This window comes from Panthera tigris, chromosome F2 (genome assembly GCF_018350195.1).
Source record: "Panthera tigris isolate Pti1 chromosome F2, P.tigris_Pti1_mat1.1, whole genome shotgun sequence".
Classification (NCBI taxonomy): domain Eukaryota; kingdom Metazoa; phylum Chordata; class Mammalia; order Carnivora; family Felidae; genus Panthera; species Panthera tigris.
The window spans coordinates 513,533-523,519 of record NC_056676.1 but is presented as its reverse complement, the minus strand read 5'-3'; the positions used below and the strand labels follow the sequence as shown (position 1 = coordinate 523,519).

Genomic DNA, 9,987 nt, shown 5'->3' with positions numbered 1-9,987 from the left:
ACAGGTCATGCCAGGTTCTGGACCCCCTTCTTGTAATGTCCTGTCCTGGAGCACCAGAGCTGTGCGAGAGAGAGAGAGAGAGAGAGAGAGAGAGAGAGAGAGAGAGAGAGTGTGTAATCTGCATTATGCACCTGTGAGTCTGAGTTCTGTGTGGGTATATTGACTGTGGACATGAATTTCCTGTTATCTGGTTGTTTCCATGTTTTCTGATGAGGTTTTGGATGACAATGGGGTTCGTAGTGTCTGGAGCTGACGGCCAAGAAAGAATTCTTGGTCCTCTTTGTTGCAAAAAGGTGATTTCATTAAACCTCTGGGACAGGACTCTTGGCCAAAGGGCTGGCCAGACACCATGAGGAAAGACTAGTAATACATGGATCTGGAGGGAAGTCAGGTCCGGGGAAGTTTCCAATGAGACTTTCATATGCTAAAGGAGACTCCCAGGATACTGGAGGCCTATCTATTGTCAAACTAAGGTTGTTTGCCCTCTAACAAAGCATTAGCATCAAGACAAAGGGAGATCCTAGAGAAATATTTTAGTCTGTAGGCCTCAAGTATCTGTCAATTGGCTGCAGGGTATAAGGAAATTTCATTCTCTCTGCCATTTCCTTTTGCCTTTGTTTCCTACATCACTATGGAGGGATGATGTTGGGGTTCTAGGAAACCATGTCCATAGATTTCTGGAGATTACTCTATTAAGATTGTGTTTTTCTTGTGATTTATTAAGTTATTTGTAAATAGATGGAGAAAGGCTCTGCAGGACTATGATCTCTATCAGTTAACCATTTGTTTTTTCCTTTTCCTTTGTTCTTGGGCAGCCAGCAGTGCCCAGGGGATATCACACATATACCACCTGGGGGTGGGAGCTGTGGTTTGAGGCCCTGCAGCTTGCCTCATGCTCCCTCATAATTTTTATGTTGTTTGTATGCCTGTGTATCTGTGCCTGTGTCTCTGAATGAGCATATATCCACTATGCAAATCTCTGTATCTGTGACAGTACTGTCTCTTTTGGGTACATGCATCCCTGCGGGAGTATCTGTGTGTATCTGTGTTACGTTACTCTGTGTGTATTGGTTGCGTGTGCGAATTTGCTCTCACTTTGGGTGTTTCTGATCAACAACCCTGTGTGTGTGTGTGTTTTCTGTGTGTCCAGTATGTGTAGGGTGTGTTTCATGGGAGAGTTGCCCATGTCCTTGAATGTTTGTATCTGTGTGTGTGTGTGAGAGAGAGAGAGAGAGAGAGAGAGAGAGAGAGAGATATCCTCTCAGGGTGTCTATGTCTGCAGTGGGGGTCTGTGTGTGAGCCTGTCCACGAACCCCATACCTGAGTCCTCAGAGAAGGCTTTGCGTGGTTCCATGGCTTTGTGACTGTGCTTGTGGTGTCTGTTTCTTTCTCTGTGCATGTGTACTTTTGTGCACATCAAAAATGAGCAGCTGCATAGGGGACACCTCAAGAGTGACTCTTGGGGTGGGTGAGCAAGAGACAATATGTGCTTCCCCCAACCTCAGGCTCAGCTCCCTCTACCCATTTTTTTCTCATCCTCCCATAATCTCAGTCTTCAAGGATAGACGGAGTGAAGGGTCAGCTCAGGATCACAGGCCAGCAGCTGGGAGAGCTGCAGATGGCAGGAGGAGGTTGTAACGTGTGTGTGTGTGAGAGAGAGAGAGAGAAAGTGTGTGTTTGTGGTTATTCCCCCTTCCCCATCCACCCCAATAGCTCTGGCCCTGGCTTTACCCTCTGTTACTGTCAAGCGTTGTGCGGGGTGAAGATAGGAGTTGGAGTACAAAAGAATTTTTGCAGTTTAAGGCTTTATTAGTTCCGGGCGAGGTTCCGTGACTCAAGGAGGGAGTCAGGGAAGTCGCGCCTGGGTATTTAGGGGTAGGGTTTTTAAGCTGTAACTGTTCCGGGTTTAGGCTCGGGTGGGTCTTTCGTGCCATGTGCTGTTGCTCGGTAATTGGTTGACCTTCAGTTAGTTCTTGAGAGACGCTCAGGGCTTTCCGTTGGATTGTGCTGGTGCTCGGTGATTGGTTGACCTTCAGTTTGTTCCAGCGCGCTGTTCAGGGATCTCCGTTGGGTTGTGCTGGCGCTTGGTGATTGGTAGCCCTTCAGTTTCTTGCGGCGCCCTGGCAAGAGGGTCGTCCCCTTCCAGGGACATCCTAACACCCTCCATCAGGGCATGGGAAAGCCAGGCAGAGCCGGACACAGGAGTGTACCCCCTGACCTCTTTGTCCTAGTTTTTGTACAGGCATAAGGAGTCAGCCAGGGACCTTGGAACCAGGAGGGAGATTCTGGCCCCAGAGTCTTCTCCAATGGTGTTAGGAAGAATTGAGGGACAGCATTTAGTGCCAGTTCATTCACAGAATCAAAGCACAAGGTCACCTTGGTTGCTGATGTCAGTGTTTTCTTGCCCAGGCCATATTTGACCACTTACCCAGGGACTTGGAGGACTTAGATGAAAAAGAACTTAAAATTCGAAATTCTCAATAAATTTGATATAAAATTTATTTCAACATAATAAAGGATATTTATGACAAGCCCCCAGCAAATATCACTTTCAGTAGTCAAATCTGTAAGCTTTTGCTATAAGATCAGGAGCAAGACAAGGGTGTCTGCTCTCACTACTTCTACTCAACGTATTATTGGATGTCCTACTACAACAATCAGGCAAGAAAAATAAAATCTTCCAAATCAAGAAGGAAGAAGTAAAATCACCCAATTGCAAATAATGTGATCTTATTTTATAGAGAAATCACAAAGGCTCCAGCAGAAAAGAAATACAGAAAGAAAGAAACATAGTACATGCTGTTCATACATTTACCAAGTCACTGTATTTTAAGGGCAAATCCTGGCCATATGCCATTCCATCCATTCCAAGGCTCTACAGTAGTTTCACTTACTCTGCTGTATGTACTGCAGAGTAGTTGCTAGGGCTTATACCCAGGCTAGGGATCAGCCTCCTGATTGCCAGGGGGTGTCAGTGCGTTATGGCCTTGAAGGAGAGGGACACCAGCAGCTTTAGGAACTTAACCTGGTTTTGCATTCCATACATGTCGGCAGAAGGAAGCAGCACTGCTAGGCATGAGAATATAGACTGGGGCAGAATATGCCAGACGAGGACCCCCATTTTCTCCCCTTTTTCAATGTGTTATGCTCCATTACAGGTATAGTGAATTTCCATAGGTCTGCCTTTCAGCAGAACAACAGGATCCCATTAGAGATTGAGTAGATTCCCCTCACCCAGGGATACAAAGTAACTCACCTATTATACGGGACATCCCATGGCAATTTCCAGTAGAAAACACATTTTGGTGTTCTCAGCACGGCCATAACTATCTCCCTAGACTTCTATACCTTTAAAATATTGGGTGCCTCAGCAGGGGTTCCTAGTCTGGCATATGGGGGCACGGACCTTACTGTTTGATCAATCAAATGCATTAAAGTCTATGACAGAACATTAGTACACTGGGCCAACGTCGATTTACCCGTTAATAATTTAATCTCCTTTAATATTCTGTTTTTCCTTTCTACCAACCAGAGTTTTATTAGCCAGGTCTTGGAAAACAGTGAGGATCATGTCAGGCTCTTGCAGGTGAGCCCAAATGTCCTGATACCATATCCTGATACCACTGGGCTTAGAACCGAGTGTTCTATATGTTTACAACATCTACCTATCAGTGTAAAGGGTTAATTACTATAGCTCATGAGTGATCACCAGTGAAACCCCTCTGAGTTCAGCCCAGTGACTGCTTAGCTTGTTCCTTTTTCCATCTAAATGCTGTCAGTATTGGCTTGAATAACAACTTGAGTTCCTCTTTGTAGGTTTCCCCAGCTATACCTGTCTGTATATTAGGCATCAGAGGAAATTTCCCCCATTTCTTCTTTGGCCACAGGGGCCACTACATGAATGAGTGGGGCATTTGAAGGATCTACATATTCTATAGGACCCAGTAGCACCCACATTTCTGGAGACAGTGGGCTGTACACAGAAACTTATAAAACTTTGATGACAAATTATTGAAGACAGAAAAAAATGAAAAGATAGCTCATGTTCATGGATCAGAAGAATTAATACCATTGAAATGTCCATAGTACCTAAGCCCTCTTTAGGTCAATGCAATCTCTATCAAGGTTCCAAAGGCCTTTTCACATAAGTAGAAAAAAAAACTTATAAAATTTGTATTGTTGCACAAGTGAATAAAGTATGCCAAAGAAAGATAATGGGGCTAAAATGGACTCTGTCTGGTCTCTGGCTTGGACACCTTTCCTCTGTGTTCTTCTTCCTTTGCTGCTCATGGGAAAGCTCCGACAGATGTGGAAGGTAAGGACTATAAATTATTCTCCCCACTTGCATTTGGTGCTCAGATTTTTGGAGAAAATCTCCTCTGAGCCCGCCCGTTTAAATAAATCTCCGATCCACCAAGATCTCCAAGTGTTGCTTGGTTTTTCCTCCAGGGATCCAGCCTGGTTCTTTAAGAGTATGGAACCACAAAAGGTTCCAAAGAGCCAAATCAATTTGAGGAAGTATATCAAGCTAGAGGCATCACGCTTCCTTATTGAAATTGTATCGCAAAGTTACAGCATCAAAACATTATGGTACTGGCATAAAAAAAGACACATAGACCGACAGAATAAAGATCCCCAAAATAAACCCATGTATATGTGGTAAATTAACTTATAAGAAAGAAGGAAAGAATATACATTGGGTAAAGGAAAGCCTCTCCCATAAATGGCGCTGGAAAAACTAGCTACACGCAGAAGGATGAAATTGAACTCATACTTTATACTAGTCACAAAAATTAATTCAAAGTACTTAAATTTTGTACATGAAACTGTAAAACTCCTAGAATAAAACCAACAGGAAAAGGCCCTTAATAATGGTCTTGACAACATTTTTTGGATGTAACACCAAAAGCACAAGCAATAAAAATTAAGTGGAACTACATGAAACTAAGATGCATCTCACAGCAAAGGAAACTCAATAAAATCAAATATAAACATACAGAATGAGAGAAAACATTTACAAATCATATGTCCTTTTAGTGGTTACTATCCAAAATATATAAAGAACCGCTTTCACTCAATAGCAGAACCCACAAATAATCCAATTTAAAAAAGGGCAACGAACTTTAATAGACATTTTCCCAAAGATATTTCCACAGATACACCATGGTACATGAAAAGTGCTCAACATCATGAACATCAAGAAAGTGCAAATCAAAACATAATGAAATATTGTCTCACAACTGTTAGGATTCTTATTACAAAAAAAGACAAGCAATAACAAGTGATGAGAATGTACAGAAAAGGGAACAATTGTGCACTGCTGTTAAGAATATAAATGAGTATGTCCACTATGGCAAACAGTATGGAGGATCCTCCAAATATTAAAAATAGAACTACCAGGGCACTTAGCTTACTCAGTCATTGGAGCATCCAACTCTTGATCTCAGGTTCATGAGTTTGAGTCCCATGCTGGATGTAGAGATGGCATAAAAAAAAAAAAACAAATGAAAAAACTTAAAACAAATAGAACTACCACATGATCCAGCAAACCCAGTCTGGATTTACAACTAAATCTGTTTATTTTCTTAGGAAACAAAATCATTACTTCAAAGAGATATCCACCCCTATATGTTCTTTGCAGTATTACTCAAAATAGCCAAGACATGAATGGATAAAGAAGATGTGATGTGTGTATATGTGTGTAAGTTTACATGTAAAAAAGTATAGGTACACATATATATGTGTGTGTTTAAATAAATGTGTGTGTATGTGTGATTTATATATATGCATACATATTATATGCATACATATTAATATATGTCATATTATATATATTATATATATTATATATTATATATATGGTATATCATATGGATATATGATATGTAATATGAGTATCATATATAAAATGAAATATTCTTCAGCCATAACAAAGGAAATCCTCCCATATGTGACAACATGGATGGACCTTGAGAACAATATGCTGAGTGAAAAGTCAGAAAGAAAAGTCTTGTATAATACCACTTATGATTCTCAAAAAGTCATATTCACTCATAGAAAACGAGAGAAACCTGGTGATTGCTAAGGGCTAGGGTTGGAAAGATGTTGGTCAAAGTGCACAAACCTTTAAGTATAAGATTAGTAAGTTCTGGGGATTGTCCCTCATGGAGACAACGGTTAACAATATTGTACTGTGTACATGAGAGTTGCTAATAAAGTATTTTTACCACCTCCACATACACAAACAGGTAATGATGTGAGGTGTTGGATGTGTTGACCAACCTTACTATGGTGATATATGTTTCACAATATATATTTGTACCAAATCACATTGTACATCTTGAACCTACCTGTTATTTGTCAATTTTATCTCAATAAAGCAAGAAAAAAAATCAGGTCAATCATCTAAGGTCAAAGACTAGCAAGGATGGGGGCAGATACTATAAGATCTCATAGGCCACAGTGTAATGACTTTGGGTTTTACTCTGAGAGAGCTGGAAGACAATGCAGAATTATGAGTGGAAGAGTCTCATAGTCATACTTCAGTTTTTAAAGGAGCATTTTGGCTTCTAGGTTAAAATTATGATCAAATTATGGGTCAAAAAGGATAAAGCAGGATCACAGTGAGAAACAGCTACAATGCTCTAGATGAAGAATCTAGTTTGGACCCGGGTGGTCATTTCAGAGAGGATGAAAAGAAGTCTGATTTAGATATATTTTAAAGGTATGGCAAACAGTACCTGCTGACAGACTGGATATGAGGGTAGGGTATAAAACAAAGTGGGGAGTCAAAAAAACTACAAGATATTAAAAGCCTACACATAGAAAAATAGAATTTATATATATTTTTAAAATTTTTGTAATGCTTCTTTATTTTTGAGAAAGAGAATGACAGAGTGCAAGTGGGGGAGATGCAGAAAGATGGAGACACAGACTCCAAAGCTGATTCCAGGCTCTGAGTTCTCAGCACAGAGCCCAACTTGGGGCTTGAACTCACGACCAAGAGATCATGACCTGAGCTGAAGTCGGATGCCTGAGTGAGCCACCCAGCTGTCCCTACTTTAAATATAAAGTAGAATTTATATTTACTATGGGAAGAGGAATTTGGAACGAGAAGGTTGTAGGAGGATCACGATTTTGGTTTTGAATATAATGTGTTTGAGAGGTTTGTTAGTCATACAAGCAAGGGCATCAAGTGGAGAAATAGGAGATGGCAGTTTACGGGGAGGTCTGGGCTGGTGATTTAAACTTGAGGATCATCAGGGGAAAAAGTATTTAAGAGAGTGGTAACAGTGAAAAGAAGAGCTGTAAGGTTTGAGATGGGGTTCTTCCAATATTTAAGGTTTAGGGAGACAACAGGAACCAGTAAACCCTGAGGTAGAAGGGACTTGATCGATGTGGTATATTGCAAGCTAAGTGATGAAGCTGATTCAAGGAGAGTGTCTTAGTCAGTTCTGATTAATATAACAGAATACCACACATGAGTGGCTTATAAACAATACAAACTTATTTCCCAAAGTTCTCGATTCTAGAGGACCAAGATCAAGGAGCATCGTGGTCAGGTTCTGGTGAGAGCTCTCTTCTAGGGTACATATTTCTCTTTGTATCCTCATGTGGCAGAAGCAGAGGAAGGAGGCAGGCTCTCTTATGACTCATTACAAGGGCAACTAATCCCATCCCTAAAGACATCATCCTAAGGACTGCATCTAATCCTAATTACTTCCTAAACGTCCCATCTCCTAATACCATCTTATCGGAGAGTAGAGTTTTAACATATAAATTCAGGGTAGGACATAAACATTCAGTCCCTAACAATGAACATTTGCATTGATCTAAATAATGATAGGTCAAGTAAGATGAAGACTGGGAATAAAGAAGTCTAGTATTGCCCAAGGGACTTAGCAATATGGAGGTCTTTGGTGACGTTGAAAAAAAGAAGCCTAATTTACTAGATTCTAGAGGTCATGGATGAGAGAAACTGGAAAAAATGAATATATCTCTGGTTTTGGGCAGAGAAAGGGGAGTAGAAACATGGAATGGGATCTAAGAATGACCAATGGGATCAGGAGAGGAATATTTTTCTTAGGGGAAAAGCAAAAAACATGTTTATATGCTTCGGGGGATGATGCAGTCAAGAGGGGAAAATTGACCATGCCAAGGAGGTGAGAGTTGCCAACATCCTAAGGAAAGGGGAAGGAATTGAAGGTCGTGAATCTAATGGGATCTAATGTAAGGCTGGAGGAGCTGGCATCGGGCAGGAGCATGGACAATTCCTCTCTAGGAGCAGAAAGATATACATACTAATTAATCTGCTTTTTCAGTGGAATAGAGAAGAAAGGAATCAGAGACGAATGACAAAGACTGATGTATTATTAGAGGGACACCTGGGTGGTTCAGTGGGTTACGCAACTGACTTTGGCTCAGGTCATGGATCTCACGGTCCATGAGTTCAAGCCCTGTGTTGGGCTCTGTGCTGAAAGCCCACAGCATGGAACCTGCTTCAAATTCTGTGTCTTCCCCTCTCTTTGCCTCTTTTCTGCTTGATCTCTCTCTCACTATCTCTCAAAAATAATAAACATTAAAAAATAAAGACTGTTGTATTAGAGATTGGAGGAATGAAGGAAGGTTATGGATCAGTCATGTAGGTGAGTGGAACAGAGAAATGCAGTAGGATAGCAGGGCGGCACCACCCCCTATTTAATATTAGCACGTAGGAATTTCAATGAGACCAAGCAGCTTGAAAAGACGGGGAACGAACAGGCAAGAGTAAAGATTTGGAAGATTTGTTGAACAGTATAAAACCCTATTAAGTATTTTATCCTCCAACCTATGAGATAAAGGGAAGCTAATCCTGCTTGTCAAGCAGAGCAATGGTATAATTTAATTGGGCTTACAAGAGAGAAAACTCTGCTGGGTAAGAATATGATGGGCTAAAAGTTTTTAGTAGAGATATGGGCTTTGTGGTATCTAAACCTTATGCTTATGACCAAAAAATTACAAACTTTGCTCTTTAAACCTAGCCAACTAGGGGAGGAGCCTAGATGGTGGAACAGCATGGAAGTTTTTTGTATGTCTTGCATCCATGAAATACAGCTAGATCAACACTGAAACATCCTGCACGCCTAGAAAACTTATTTGAAGATTAACACAATGATCTGTATAACCTAAACAACAGAACTCAGCAGGTACACAGTGCAAATAGGTGAATGGGGGAGGGGGAAGTTGCAGAGTGCTGGGAAATGTTTTGGCTTCTGGAGAGAGGACAGAGATGGGGGGAGCTAACGGGAAAAGCAGCCCCTTCAAAGCAGCCAGAGAGATAGAGGAAAAGTGGAAAGCATCACAGGGACTGAAATACAAAGGGAGAAATGAGTGGGCTGAAATCCATTAACACTCTATAAACAGGGGGAGTACACAGTCTGAAACTCCACAGCAAAATACCTGGCAGTGTTCTGGTGGGAAAGGCAAATCCCCAGGATTAGAGTGGGGTCTGGGAAGTCCTCGGGCCACCCATGGAGAAGCGGTTCCACTGCTGGAAGGACATTTGGTAGAGGCTGTGTGGCCACTTGGTCCCAGGAGACCCCAGTGAACACATTCGCTCTTGCTGGAACAAGGTCATGGAATGTGAAGTCTGGTGCCAGATGTGTGGTGATTTGCCATAATCCCTGAAATGTCACTGCTACAGGATCAGGTGAACGTTTTCTGGGGCGGGTTGGCACCCAGCCACAGATCTGGGCATTGGCAGCAACATGGTCCTGGGTGTGGCTGGAAACAAGCCATTGCTCGGTGAGACCATCCCCCAGAGGATCTGAGCAGATCAAAACTGCAGTGCCTCAGAGTGAGGGGTTGGGAAACAAAACTGCATCTTAGATGAAACTCAGGAGGGAGGCGGCGCCTGGAAACTTAAAGGCTTCGTCATGAATAATGTTAAATGGGGAGTAGAGCGAAAATAGAAAGGATGGGTGTGCAATTGCCGGTTGGGAAGAACAC

General features: G+C 41.7%; 1 pseudogene; it reads right to left on the bottom strand.

The window, feature by feature from the left end:
• Positions 1-2,032: 2,032 nt before the first annotated feature.
• Positions 2,033-9,987, bottom strand: part of LOC122230446 — a 78,510-nt pseudogene continuing 70,555 nt past the window's right edge.